Source organism: Carcharhinus amblyrhynchos, chromosome 25, assembly GCF_965287045.1.
Source record: "Carcharhinus amblyrhynchos chromosome 25, sCarAmb.v2.hapA, whole genome shotgun sequence".
NCBI lineage: Eukaryota > Metazoa > Chordata > Chondrichthyes > Carcharhiniformes > Carcharhinidae > Carcharhinus > Carcharhinus amblyrhynchos.
Window position 1 is genome coordinate 917,585 of NC_137348.1, and position 15,680 is coordinate 933,264.

Consider the following 15,680-nt stretch of genomic DNA (forward strand, 5'->3'; position numbering starts at 1 on the left):
CTGTGTGTTGCTCTGCATAACACATTACAAACCCAAGTACTTCCATAATCTGTCTCTCTCACTCAGGCAATCACATCTCTGAACATTTGTATCAAATAAGAGTGTGATTCTAAACTGTGTGGAGTTGCGACAACCTGAAACAACAGACTGCGCCTCGCTCCTCGCAATGTCCTTTCTGGCTCTGATCCATCTTCCTGAATGTATTCCCCCTCCTTCAGAGCTTTCCAAACCCATCACCCAGTTCAGCCAATGGACAACCATTTGACTATCTCCATTTTGACATGGGTCTTGGGTGATGTTATGATTATTTTGTAACTCCATAGGACTTAGCAGCAAAAGTAGCCCATTCAGCCCTTCAAGCCTGCTCTGCCATTCAATAAGATCACGGCTGATCAGATTGTGATCCCAACTCCATATTCCAATCAGTCCCCCATAACCCCTGACTCCCGTTGACGATCAAAAATCTAACTTATCCACAGTGACTAGCACTGCTAGCTGCTATCACCAGGGACCCGGGTTCAATTCCAACCTCGGGTCACTGTCTGTATGGAGTCTGCACGTTCTCCCAGTGTCTACGTGGGTTTCCGCTGCATACTCAGTTTCCTCCCACAATCCAAAGATGGACAGGTTAATTGGATTGGCCATGATAAATTGCCCCTTAGTGTCCCAAGATGTGTAGGTTAGGTGGATTAGCTGTGGCAAAAGGGCAGGATTACGGAGGTAGGACAGGGAAGTGGGCCTGTGAAGAGTGATCTTTTGGAGGGTCATAGAAGTACTGATCAGCCAAACAGCCTCCTTCTGTACTGTAGGGATTGAATAGATTCAATGACCCATCCTCCACTGATGAACATCATCCTGAGAGAAAGGTTTCTCTGCCTCTCCGTCCTCTGATTCTTAGACCGTCCCCCTGGTTCTTCCACAGCACAATAACGTGTATTTATATAAAAGCAAAATACTGTGGATGCTGGAATCTGAAGGAAAAACAGAAAATGCTGGAAAATCTCAGCAAGTCTGGCAGTCTTTGTGGAGAGAGAATAGAGCCAATGTTTTGAAGTCTGGATGATCCTTCCTCATACAAGTGCTAACATGTTAAAACCCTACACAAGAGAATTCTGAAACAACATTTAATAACTGGCAATGCAAGGAGATATTAGGACAGGTGAACAGAAGTTGCTCAAACAGACACATGGAGAGACCTGGGTGTGCAAGTCCACAGATCCTTAAAGGTGGCAGCACAGGTGGAGAGGGTGGTGAAGAAGGCATATGGCACGCTTGCCTTTATTGTACAGGGCATAGAGTATAAAAGTTGGCGTCTGATGTTACAGCATCATCGAGGAGTAGAGAGAAGCAGAGGGGTTTAGGAAACATTCCAGAACTCAGGGCCCAGGCATGGCTGCCAATGGTGGAGAAATAGGAATTGGGGGTGTGTAAGAGGCAGGAATTGGAGGCTTGCAGAAGAGAGTATGACAACAGAGGAAGAAGCAAAGCCATAGAAGGATCTGACCTCACAGAAGAATTTTAAAATCGAGGTATTGCTGAAATTGGAGTTCAGAGAGATCAGGTGAGCACAGTGGTGTTAGATCACAAAACCATCAGACATAGGAGCAAAAATAGGCCACTCAACCCATTGAGTCTGCTCTACCATTCAATCATGACTGAAAGTGTTGGCTGAATAGAACTGGTTGTGAATCAAGATATAGGCTGCAGAGATTTTAGATTACTTCAACTTACGAAAGGTAGAATGTGGGAAACTAGTTACGAGTGTAGTTGAGTCAAGTAAATTTGCTGATGACACCAAAGTCGGAGGTGTGGTAGATAGTGAGGAGGGGTGTCATAGTTTACAGAGAGACTTGGACAAGTTGCAGAGCTGGGCCGAGAGGTGGCGGATGGAGTTTAATGCGGAAAAGTGTGAGGTAATTCACTTTGGCAGGAACAACAGATGTGTCGAGTATAGGGCTAACGGTAGGACTCTGAATAGTGTTGATGAACAGAGGGATCTAGGTGTATGTGTACATAGATCCCTGAAAGTTGGGAATCAAGTAGATAAGGTTGTTAGGAAGGCATACGGTGTCTTGGCGTTTATTGGTAGGGGGATTGAATTTAGGAGCTGCAGCGTCATGTTGCAACTGTACACAACTCAGGCGCGGCCGCACTTGGAGTACTGTGTGCAGTTCTGGTCCCCACATTATAGGAAGGATGTGGAGGCATTGGAGAGGGTGCAGAGGAGGTTTACTAGGATGTTGCCTGGTATGGAGGGGAGGTCCTATGAGGAGAGACAGAGGGATTTGAGGTTGTTTTCGTTAGAAAGAAGGCGGCTAAGGGGGAACCTTATTGAAACATGTAAGATGATTAGAGGTTTAGATAGGGTGGACAGTGATAGCCTTTTTCCTCAGATGGAGAAAGCTAGCACGAGGGGGCATAGCTTTAAATTAAGGGGTGATAGTTATAGGACGGATGTCAGAGGTAGGTTCTTTACCCAGAGGGTGGTGAGGGATTGGAATGTCCTGCCTGCTGCAGTTGTAAATGCGCCTAGTTTGGGGGCGTTTAAGAGATCCGTGGATAGGTTTATGGATGGAAAGGGATTGGTTTAGGTTAGGGGGTCATTGCTTTTTAATTGGTCGGCGCAACATCGTGGGCCGAAGGGCCTGTTCTGCGCTGTAACGTTCTATGTTCTAAGTCTCCAGATAACAAACGTATGAATGAGGGTTTTAGCAGCAGCTGAACTGAGGCAGGGTGGAGCTGGCTATTTTCAGCAGAGGTAGAAACAGGTGGTTCCAGTGCTGCGACGAATATGAATTTATAAGGTCATGTCGAGTCCAAAAGCAGTGCCAAGGTTGTAAAGAGCTCAGCCTCAGATAGTTCAGGCAGGGAGAGAGATGCAAACTGTCATGAGGAGAAGAAGCTAAGGACAGAGAACAAAGAACAATACGGCACAGGAACAGGCCCTTCGGCCCTCCAAGCCTGCGCCACTCATGAGCCCAACTAGACCATTCTTCTGTATCCCTCCATTCCCAGTCTGTTCATGTGACTATCCAGATAAGTCTTAAACGATCCCAGCATGTCTGCCTCCACCACCCTGCTTGGCAGTGCATTCCAGGCCCCCACCCCACACTGTGTAAAATATGTCCCTCTGATATCTGTGTTAAACCTCGCCCCCCTTCACCTTGAACCTGTGACCCCTCGTAACCGTCATCTCCGGCCTGAGAAAAAGCTTCCCACTGTTCACCCTATCTATGCCCTTCATAATTTTATACATCTCTAATAGGTCACCCCTCATCTCTCCTCATAGCTAAGACCCTCCATACCAGGCAACATCCTGGTAATCCTTTTCTATACTCTCTCCAAAGCTTCCACGTCCTTCTGGTAGTGTGGCAACCAGAACTGAAGCAGTCTTCCAAATGTGGTCTAACCAACGTTCTATACAGCTGTAACATCAGACGCCAACTTTTATACTCTATGCCCTGTACAATAAAGGCAAGCATGCCATATGCCTTCTTCACCACCCTCTCCACCTGTGCTGCCACCTTTAAGGATCTGTGGACTTGCACACCCAGGTCCCTCTGTGTGTCTATACTCCTGATGGTTCTGCCATTTATTGTATAGACAGAGGACAGTAGTTCCAGTTTTCCCAGTATTTAGGAGTTGGAAATGCACTCCTTTAAGATAGTGCTGGCTCTCTGAAGGATCTACCCAATTAGTCTCACTCCGCCTGTTCTTTATCCATCACCCTGAAAGTTCCTGTGGAATCTGCTTCCACCGTCCTTTCAGTAAGAAGTCTCACAAAATCAGGTTAAAGTCAAACAGGTTTCTGAGCTTCTGCAGCGCTGCTCCTTTGGTGTTGTGAGACTTCTTACTGTTCCCACCCCAGTCCAATGCCAGCATCTCCACATCATGACCGTCCTTTCAGACAGCGCCTTCCAGACGACAACTCGTTGTTTAAACAAAAAATCACATCTCTGCCTGATAATCTGGCTAGTGACCCCACTCAGCCCTCTTCCTCCATCATTACAAAGTTTCTCTGATTGACTCCATCAAAATCGAGTGTTCGTGAGTACCGTGCGTGTGCATGTGTGTGCACGTCCGTGCGCACTGTGTGTCATAGAATCGTAGAAACCCTACAGTGCAGAGAGATGCCATTCGGCCCATCGAGTCTGCACCAACCACAATCCCACTCAGGCCCTACCCCCATATCCCTACATATTATACCCACTAATCCCTCTAACCTACACATCTCAGGACACTAAGGGACAATTTTAGCATGACCAATCAACTTAACCCGCACATCTTTGGACTGTGGGAGGAAATCGGAGCACCCGGAGGAAACCCACACAGATACGGGGAGAACATGCAAATTCCACACAGACAGCGACCCAAACTGGGAATCGAACTTGGGGTCACTGGTGCTGTGAAGCAGCAGTGATAACCACTTTGCTACTGTGCCACCCCAAAGATCGTGTGTGTGTGTGCGGGTCCGTGGACACCGCGTGCGCGCACACATGTCAGTGAGCACTGTGTGTGTGTGTGTGTGTGTGTGTGTGTTTGCGCGCGCATGTGTACATGAGCAGTGTGCACACACGTGCATGAGCACTGTGTACGAGTGTGTGTGCACGTGAGCACTGTATATGTGTGTGTGTCTGTGAGCAGTCTGTGTGTGCGCACGAAAGTGCAAGAGAGCACTGCATGTGCGTGTGAGCACTGCGTGTGCGCTGTGTGTGTGCGCGCTTGTGCGCACACGTGAGCACTGTGTGTGCGTCCCCATGTCCATCTCTCTCTCTCCATTCCCAAACAGGGAGCAATGAAAGTGGCAGCACCATTCACAGAATCGCACTGCGGCCGACTCACTCCGTCACTCATCTGCTCCAAGGTGAGAAACCCAAAGGAAAGGCCACAGTTCAAAGCAGTGGAGGATCAGAGGCAGTAAACAGGACGCAGCCAATAGAGAGAGAGGCAGCAGCTGGTGGACTGGGGGGGAGCCTGAGGGGCTGGAGTTGGGGGAGCCGAGGGGGGGAGTTGGGAGAGGCTGCAGTGGGAGAGGGGCTGGAGTGAGGGGGGGGGGTAGAAAAAGGGGCAAGAGTGGGGGCGGCAGATTAGGGGTGGGGGACAGAGCCGGGGCGGGGGGGGCGGTGGCGGTGGCGGTGGCGGTGGTAATGCTGGGGTACAATCACATGATCCAAAATCACTGCATGAGAGACTTATTGCTAAATAAATCACCGTGAGCTACAGATTCGGACTCAGCTCTGAACCATCATTAGTAACAGCTTGGCATCATGAAATATAAACACCAGCACATTTAAACAGAATATCACCGCAGTAATTCAGGATAACGAGACATTGTTAAAGGAAGATTGTGGGACCAAAGAAGGTAGCAGAGAGAAAAATGATGTGATCATCTGTTATGGACAGAGGGAGAGAGAGAGAGAGAGAGAGAGACAGAGAGAGAGAGACAGAGAGAGAGAGACAGAGAGAGAGAGACAGAGAGAGAGAGACAGAGAGAGAGAGACAGAGAGAGAGAGACAGAGAGAGAGAGACAGAGAGAGAGAGACAGAGAGAGAGAGAGGGGGAACGTGAGAAGACGAGTGATAGAGATGAAGGTCGAAGGTCAGATGGAAGGACATGGTGGCAAGAGCAATAAACAAAGGATTGGAACATAGACATAAGACAGAGGAGCAGAATTAGGCCACTCGGCCCATCGAGTCTGCTCCACCATTCAATCATAGCTGATATTTTTCCCATCCCCTTTCTCTTGCCTTTTCCCCATAACCCCTGATCCCCTTCCTAATCAAGAACTTATTTGTCCCTGTCTTAGAGACACTCAGTGACCTGGCCTCCACAGCCTTCTGTGGCAAAGAGTTCCACAGATTCCCCACTCTCTGGCTGAAGAAATTTCTCCTCATCTCTGTTTGAAAGGACCGTCCCTTTAGCCTGAGGTTGTGCCCTCTGGTTCTAGTTTTTCCTACTAGTGGAAACATCCTCTCCATGTCTAATTCGGCTGTCTGTGTGCTCACTCATGCCAAATCCTGTCCAACCATCATCCCTTTGCTGACTGATTTACAAATGCTCCTGTTTATGAATCAGTATTTTAAATTCTTCATCCTTGTTCTCAAAATCCTGCCATGATCTCACCCTGCCCTATCTCTGCAATCTCCTCCAACTTCACAACCCTCCAACGTCTCCGCACTTCCTTCATTCCAGCTTCCTCAGCATTGAGTTTTAATCACTTTATCCCTGACGTCCGCACTGCCAGATACCAAGGCTACAACCTTTGGCATTTCTTTCCTAAGCCTCTCCCCTTCTCTATCTTCCTTTCTTTCTTTAAGATATTCATTAAAACTACCTCTTTGCCCATCCACCCTCATGTCTGCTTACATAATTCTGTGTCAAATGTTGCTTTATAACGCACCTGTGAAATACCTCAGAATGTTCTGGGATATGAAAGGTACTGCATAAATACACATTTTATTGATCTGGAGCTATATTGCTGTTCCTGTGTGAATAGCTTGTATCTCCTTACCCAACACAGAACACCCTCACCACATGAACTGCAGCGGTTCAAGAAGACCGAGCATTATCTTCTCCGCAGCTAACTGGGGATGGGGAATATTTGTTGCTTGTCGTGTTAGTGAAAGGACAGGGGAATGAGAGGAGCTCATTTTCCCTTAGAGAGAAGCAGCAAGGGAACGATGGCTGAATAGTTTCCTTCTGTAGAGTAACAGTTCAACATTTCTCTGACTTCATGAAAAAAAGACCAACTCTGGAGGCCAGGAACTCACCTCTGGAATCAATATGCATTATTCCCAATAGCAGTGGCAGTCACACATGCCCTGCTACCCATTACCCTCAATAAAGAGGGTGACCGCGCTGCCATGTGCTCTGAAGGATGGCAGCTGCACGATTGGTCACGCAGGGCCCTGGGATTCGTATTTGTGGTTTGAGGCCAAAAACGGTTTTTATGAAAACTCCGCTTCCTGCACCGGGTGTTTGTGAAGCCGCCCCTCTCACCCTCAGGCTCCATTTAACCTCACTCCTGCTTCTGGAAACTAGAAGCAGGAGGCGGCCATTCAGCCCTTCGAGCCTGCTTCACTATTCATCTTGATCGTGATTGATCACTGAATTCAATATCCTAATCCCCCACCCCCCCATATCCCTTCACCCCTTTGGCTCCAAGAGCTATATCTAATTTCTTCTTGAAATCAGACAACGTTTTAGCCCCAACTACTTTCTGTGGGAGTGAATTCCACACATTCACCACCCTCTGGGTGAAGACATTTCTCCTCACCTCAGTTAAAGAACAAAGAAAAGTACAGCACAGGATCAGGCCCTTCGGCCCTCCAAGCCTGTACCAGTGATGCCCTAACTAAACTAAAAAACCCTCGTGTCCTTACTCGGTCCGTATCCCTCTGTTCCCTCCCTATTCCTGTACCCATCCAGATGCCTCTTAAATGTTGGTAATGTTCCTGCTTCCACCGCCTCCTCTGGCAACGCGTTCCAGGCACCCACCACTCTCTGTGTGAAAAACTCCCCCCGCACATCTCCCTTAAACTTTCCCCCCTCACCTTGAACCTGTGGCCCCTTAAGATTGACATTTCCACCCTGGGGAAAAGCCTTTGACTATCCATCCTGTCCGCGCCTCTTATAATTCTGTAGACCCTCTATCAGGTCTACCCTCAGCCTCCGTCGTTCCAGTGAAAACAATCCTAGTTTATTCAACCTCTCCTCATAACCAACACCCTCGAGACCAGGCAACATCCTGGTGAATCTTCTCCTGCCTCGCAAGGCAGGAGGGTCTAAAGTGAGGCAGGTGAGCACAGAGCAAGGGAAGTCATGGCCTAAGGGTGAAGGGCACAGCAAACCTTAAATGGTTTCCAGAAGATAAGTCACTTGGACCATATCTCAGTTTGGGCCATTCATGGCACACAAGTGCCAGACAATGACCATCTCCAACTAGAGAGAACCTAACCATCACCATCACTGAATCTCCCACTATCAACATCTTGGGGGCTAACATTGACTAGAAACTGAACTGGGTGCTCCACATCAGTATTTACTATTGAGAAAAGCAGGGATGTTAGGGAACTTGGGGAAATAAATAGTGATGTCTTGAGAAGTGTACATATTACAGAGAAGGTAGTGCTGGAAGTCTTAAAGCGCATCAAGGTAGATAAATCCCCAGGACCTGATGAAGTGTATCCCTGGACATTGTGGGAGGCTAGGGAGGAAATTGCGGGTCCCCTAACAGAGATATTTGAATCATCGATAGTCACCGGTGAGGCGCCTGAGGATTGGAGAGTGGCAAATGTTGTGCTTTTGTTTAAAAAGGGCTGCAGGGAAAAGCCTGGGAACCACAGGCCAGTGAGCCTCACATCTGTGGTGGGTAAATTGTTGGAAGGTATTTTGAGAGACAGGATCTACAGGCATTTAGAGACACAAGGACTGATTAGGAACAGTCAGCATGGCTTTGTGAGTGGAAAATCATGTCTCACAAATCTAATTGAGTTTTTTGAAGGGGTAACCAAGAAGGTAGATGAGGGCAGTGCAGTTGATGTTGTCTACATGGACTTTAGCAAGGCCTTTGACAAGGTTCCGCATGGTAGGTTGTTGCATAAGGTTAAACCACACGGGATCCAGGGTGAGGTATCTAAATGGATACAAAATTGGCTTCTTGACAGAATGTGGAGATGCTGGCACAGGCCTGGGGTAAACACAGATAGTGGGTACACTACATACTCTTGCAACTTGGCCAACATTGTCTCCCTGATACGCTGCAGGAAAGGATGTCCTGAGGCATTGGTACATTGGGGAGACCAAGCAGATGCTACGACAACGGATAAATGAAAATCACTCAACAATCACCAGGCAAAACTGTTCTCTCCCTGTTGGGGAACACTTGAGCGGTGATCTTTGGGTAAGCATTCTCCAAGGTGGCCTTCACAACACACAACAGCGCAGGGTCGTTGAGCAGAGACTGATAGCCAAGTTCCGCACACATGAGGACGGCCTCAACCGGGTTCATGTCGCACTTATTGTATCCCCATAACTTGTCTGGACTTGCAACATCACCACTAACTGTCCTAGAACATAAGAACATAAGAAATAGGAGCAGGAGTAGGCCATCTGGCCCTTCGAGCCTGCCCCGCCATTCAATAAGATCATGGCTGATCTGTCATGGCTCAGTTCCACTTTCCGGCCCTCTCCCCATAACCCTTAATCCCCTCTCTTATCAAAAACCCATCAACCCGCTTCTTGAAAATATTTAGCGAGGCAGCCTCCACCACTTCAACGGGTAGAGAATTCCAGAGATTCACCACCCTTTGAGTGAAGAAGTTCCTCCTCAACTCCGTTCTAAAACGCCCCCCCCCCTTTATCTTGAGGCTATGCCCCCTAGTCCTACTGTCTTTTTTGAGCGGGAAGAGTCTCTCCACCTCTATCCTATCCATCCCATTCATCATCTTATACGTCTCAATGAGATCTCCCCTCATTCTTCTAAACTCCAACGAGTACAACCCTAGTTTATTCAGCCTCTCCTCATAGCTCAACCCCCTCAACTCCGGAATCAGCCTAGTAAACCTCCTCTGCACTCCCTCCAAGGCTAAAATATCTTTGCGCAGGTGCGGCGCCCAAAACTGCACACAGTACTCCAGCTGCGGCCTCACCAGTGCCCTGTACAGCTGCAGCAAGACCCCCCTACTTTTATATTCAATCCCCCTCGCTATGAAGGCCAGCATCCCATTCGCCTTCCTGACCACCTGCTGCACCTGCAGGCTGGGTTTTTGCGACTCATGCACAAGGACCCCGAGGTCCCTCTGCACCGTCGCCTGCTGCAGTCGCCTGCCTGGAGAAAATACACATCTCTTTAATCTGTGCTTAGCGCTCTCTCCACCCACATTGTCTGTACCTTTAAGACTTGATTAGCTGTAAAGACTCACATTCCAATCATTATTTTGTAAATTGAGTTTGTGTCTTTATATGCCCTGTTTGTGATCAGAACTCCCACCCACCTGATGAAGGAGCAGCACTCTGAAAGCTAGTGGCGTTTACTACCAAATAAACCTGTTGGACTTTAACTTAGTGTTGTGAGACTTCTTACTGTTTTTGACAGAAGCCAGAGGGTGGTTGTAGGGAGTTGGTTTTCAAACTGGAGGCCTGTGACCAACGGTGTACCTCAGGGATCAGTGCTGGGTCAACTGTTATTTGTCATTTATATTAATGGTTTGGATGAGAATATAGGGGGCATGGTTAGTAAGTTTGTAGATGACACCAAGATTGGTGGCATAGTGGAAAGTGAAGAAAGTTATCTCCAATTGCAACAGGATCTTGATCAATTGGGCCATTGGGCTGATGAATGGCAGATGGAGTTCAATTTAGACAAATGCGAGGTGATGCATTTTGGTAGATTGAACCAGGGCAGGACTTACTCAGTTAATGGTAGGGTGTTGGGGAGAGTTACAGAACAAAGAGATCTAGGGGTACATGTTCATAGCTCCTTGAAAGTGGAGTCACAGGTGGACAGAGTGGTGAAGAAGGTATTTGGCATGCTTGGTTTCATCGGTCAGAACATTGAATACCAGAGTTGGAATGGTCTTGCTGAAGTTGTACAAAACATTGGTTAAAGCCACACTTGGAATACTGTGTGCAATTCTGGTCATCCTATTATAGAAAGGATATTATTAAACTAGAAAAAATGCAGAAAAGATTTACTAGGATGCTACTGGGACCTGATGGATTGAGTCATGAGGACAGGCTGGGTAGACTGGGACTTTTTTCTCTGGAGCATAGGAGGTTGAGGGGTGATCTTATAGAGGTCTATAAAATAACGAGGGGCACAGATCAGCTACATAATCAATATCTTTTCCCAAAGATAGAGTCGTCTAAAATTAGAGGGCATAGGTTTAACGTGAGAAGGGAGAGATACAGAAGTGTCCAGAGGGGCAATTTTTTTTCCAGAGTATCTGGAACAAGCTGCCAGAAGTAGTAGTAGAGGCGGGTACAATTTTATCTTTTAAAAAGCATTTAGACAGTTACATGGGTACGATGGGTATAGAGGGATATGGGCCAAATGCGAGCAATTGGGATTAGCTTATGGGTTTCAAAAAAAAGGACAGCAGGCACAAGTCAGGCCAAATGGCCTGTTTCCATGCTGTAAACCTCTATGACTCTATATAAACTCAGATTCCAAGAGCAGGTCAGAGGTGGGAATCCTGCGGAGAGTAATTCACCTCCTGACTCCTCAAAGCCTGTCCACCAGGATTGTGATGGAATATTCCCCACTAGCCTGGATGGGTGCAGCTCCAAGAACACAAGAAGCTCGACACCATCCAGGACAAAGCAGCCTATTTGACCGGCACCACATTCACCACTCAAACATCCACTCCCCCTAGCACAAATTCACAGTGGCAGCCGTATGTACCATCTACACCATTCACCACAGCAAATCACCAAGGATCCTTTTAAAACCCATGACTGCTACCATCAAGAAGGACAAACATAAATATAGAAAATAGAAACAAGAGTAGGCCATTCGGCCCTTCAAACATGCTCTCCCATTCATTATGATCATGGCAGATCATCCAATTTAATAGCCTGATCCCACCTCTTCCCATATCCTTTGATCCCTTTCATCGGAAGAACTTTATCCAACTTCTCCTTGAAAACATTTGATGGATTGGCCTGAACTGCTTTCTCTGGTAGCGAATTTTCAAGGGCAATTGGGAGGGTGCAATAAATGCTGGCCTAGCCCGCGGCACCCACGTCCCACGAATGCATAAAAAAATTGTTAAACCAAATCTCACTCAAGTTCCGTGGCACTAAGCGGAACTGAGAGTGCAACAAGCTCTCTTCCCTGAACACACCAGTGCTAACCTTCACATGTCAGACGCTGCCCTCCTCACTGCACATCAACTCCCAGAAGCTACAGCATTACCACAGCTTTGTGTAAACACTGAATCGACACATCTCATGGCCTCTCAGTCAAATGTTAAAGCTCAGATTGCCAGGATCAAGCACTGTGCCACGGGCAAACCACAGGCAGAAACAGTGACAAACTAACTAAACAGGAAACCACTGCATGGATTCAAGCTGTAATTGAATTAGCATCTGATGGAAGGATTATTTCTGTATTCCCTGGCTGCACAAGTTGAAATAATCACCTCGCATTGCAGCCTGAGCCTCTCTCAATAATGAGACAGGGAGGAAAATAGAAATTAAAAGCATTCATCCAGTCAAGCTCACGCCAGGATTTCCTTCGCATCATCTGACTCTCACCAAAAGCAAATCAAATCAGTGGGAAAAACAGTGTTTCACATCGTCACGTTGTAATAATAAAATACTTCAGCTTATTGCACAAAGGATTGGGGAAACATATTGTAGGTTCATTTATTCAGAACAGGCATGAGAACAGTTATAATCATATACAGATCCTGAAGGCATCAGGACGTATGTGCACGTGTGTGTGTGCTCAAACCAAAAGTAAAACTAAGACTGGATCACATGATAACTTCCTTTCTCATAACTGTAATGTGACTGTCTGACTTATAAGTGTAACAAACATTAACTCCCAGAAGCTACAGCATCACCACAGCTGTACTCTCACTTTTCCTTCTCTATAAACGGTATGCTTTGTCTGTACAGCACACAAGAAACCATACATTGCCCTTCAATCCATTGTGTCTGTGCCAGCCATCAAACACCTATCTATTCTAATCTCATTTTCTAGCACTTGATTCATAGCCTTGTTCTGCCATGATGTTCCATAGGCTCATCGAAATGTTTCTTAAATAAAAGACAGCAGCGATTAAATAACAAAAGGTTTCATGAAGCAATAGGCAAAGGGAATGCTAACAGCTATCAAGGATCAGATGCTTAACAATAACCTGCTGGCTGACGCCCAGTTTGGGTTTTGCCGGGGCACTCAGCTACTAACCTCATTCCAGCCTTGGTGAGCTGAGCTCCAGAGGTGAGGTGAGACTTACTGCCCTTAATATCAAGGCAACATTTGACCAAAGACAGCATAAAGAAGCCCTGGAATAGCTGCAGACAGTGGAAATTAGGGGAAAATAAATCCAGGATAAATAACATGATCGATATTCAACTTCTCTCAAATATCCTGAAGTGGATTATCAATAACTTGCAGACTCTTATCTGTAATTACCTCTCTAGAAACAGCAGATACACCGAAAATAATAATGAGCGTATGAGAGAGAGTTTTGCTTGACGCATTGTGCGGTTGTCGGATGGGGTACTAGTGGGTCAATGATGACGGTTCGGTAAACACCATAAACATGATTGTGTTACATATTTCATAACTTTCTAATGCAGCTGTGAATGTGGTCCCTGGAACACTTACACATTACAATCAATTTATAGCTAATAAAGCCCTAGCTCATTAAAGGTACTGCAAAACAGTTAAATAATTATTTCTTTAAAATGTAATGCCGCTGCCCCAGTTATTAACTTTTACAAAGTAAAGAAAATTGTGACCTTTGGAAATAAATTGAGCCTTCTTTGAATCTTTAATAGCCTGCACTCTTTTCTAAGATTTTATTATTCAGGGTATTGCTCGGGTAGTAAGCGATGCAGGTTACGTGGATTGGCCATGTGAAATTGTCCTTCGTGACAGGGGATTAGCAGGGTAAATACATGGGGTTAAGGGGATAAGTCCTGGGTGGGATTGTTGTCGGTGCAGACTCGATGGGCTGAATGGCCTCTTCCTGCACTGTATGGGATCTATGATTCTATTCTATGTTGTGCCTCCATTTTGTAGATTTCTATTAGTTGTTCTTAGTGGAAAGTTGACACACGACACAGACAATGTTGTACATTGTGGTTCCTGATGGAGTTATGCGGCTGTTAAGATTGTCCTGTTGTTAATGTTGTCTTTGTGGGTGCTGATCATTGCAATGTTGCTGATGCTCTTTTCTGTTTTTCTGGCTCTGACACGGGTTGAAAATGAACTCTTGGTTCTTCTTTTAGGCTTACCACTTTCTCAATTGCTTCAGCAACAACTTTTGCTGGGATCCAGGTTTTGTGATTGGACCCTGTACGTTGTTGTTACTACTGGGTATCACTGTCAAATGCAACAGTGGAATTTGGCTTCATAGATGCTAACATTAGTTTTTGTTTTGAAACAGAGAGCAGATAGTAATCAGAGTCACAGGAGTCTGCTGTGGTTATTATTAGATTAAGAATAAAACAATTATGAAGCAAGAAACCATTAACTAAACCTCCATCCGCAATTATACCTTTACAGATATATACAGCTTCATAAGGATAACGTAAGTTACAAAACCAAACATTTTCTAATGTTGACAGTAAGGATAGAGTCAGAGGTTTACAGCATGGAAACTTGTCCATGCTGCCTTTTTTTTAAACCCCTAAACTAACCCCAATTGCTCGCATTTGGCCTATATTAAGACTCCTCTACCTTTGAACAAAAGAACATAAGAAATAGGAGCAGGAGTAGGCCATCTAGCCCTTCGAGCCTGCCCCGCCATTCAATAAGATCATGGCTGATCTGAAGTGGATCAGTTCCACTTTCCCGCTTTCTCCCCATAACCCTTAATCCCCTTGTCTACCAAAAACCTATCTACCCGTGACTTAAATATATTTAGCGAGGTAGCCTCCACCACTTCAACGGGCAGAGAATTCCAGAGATTCACCACCCTTTGAGTGAAGAAGTTCCTCCTCAACTCCGTTCTAAACTGCCCCTGCCTTATCTTGAGGCTGCGCCCTCTAGTCCTGCTGTCCTTTCTGAGCGGGAAGAACCTCTCAACCTCTACCCTATCCATCCCGTCATCATCTTATACGTCTCTATAAGATCCCCCCTCAGCCTTCTAAACTCTAACGAGTACAAACCCAGTCTATTTAGTCTCTCTTCATCGTCCAACCCCCTCATCTCCAGTATCAGCTTAGTGAACCGCCTCTGCACTCCCTCCGAGGCCAAAATATCCTTGCACAAGTGCAGCGACCAAAACTGCACACAGTACTCCAGCTGCAGCCTCACCAGTGCCCTGTACAGTTGCAGCAAGACTTCCTGCTTTTATTTTCTATCCCCCTCGCTATAAAGGCCAGCATCCCATTCGCCTTCTTGATCACCTGCTGCACCTGCAGACTGGGTTTTTGCGACTCATGCACAAGGACCCCCAGGTCCCTCTGCACCGGAGCATGCTGCAGCTTTTCGCCTTTTAAATAGTTATCCCTCCTACTATTATTTCTGCCAAAGTGGATAATGTCACACTTGCTAACATTATACTCCATCTGCCAGGTCCTCGCCCACTCGCTCAGCCTATCCAGATTCCTCTGCAGACTTTCCACACCCTCCGCACAATTTGCTTTTCCACTCATCTTCGTGTCACCAGCAAATTTCGTCACCCTACACTCAGCCCCCTCCTCCAGATCATCTATATAAATGGTAAATAGCTGAGGCCCCAGCACCGATCCCTGCGGCACTCCACTAGTCACCAACCGCCAATCAGAATAGCACCCATTGATACCAACTCTCTGCCTCCTATTAGACAACCAATCCTCTATCCACGCTAACACCTTACCCCCAACTCCATGCCCCCAACCTTCTGAAGAAACCTTTTGTGAGGCACCTTATCAAATGCTTTTTGAAAATCGAGAAACACCACATCCACTGGTTCCCCTCTGTCTACCGCACTAGTCGCATCCTCATAGAAATCCAATAA

At 46.5% G+C, this 15,680-nt stretch overlaps 1 protein-coding gene across 3 annotated transcripts in view; it reads right to left on the bottom strand.

The window, feature by feature from the left end:
- Positions 1–15,680, bottom strand: part of vav2 (vav 2 guanine nucleotide exchange factor) — a 213,023-nt gene that overhangs the window by 108,905 nt on the left and 88,438 nt on the right. The gene's annotated exons all lie outside the window — the stretch shown is intronic.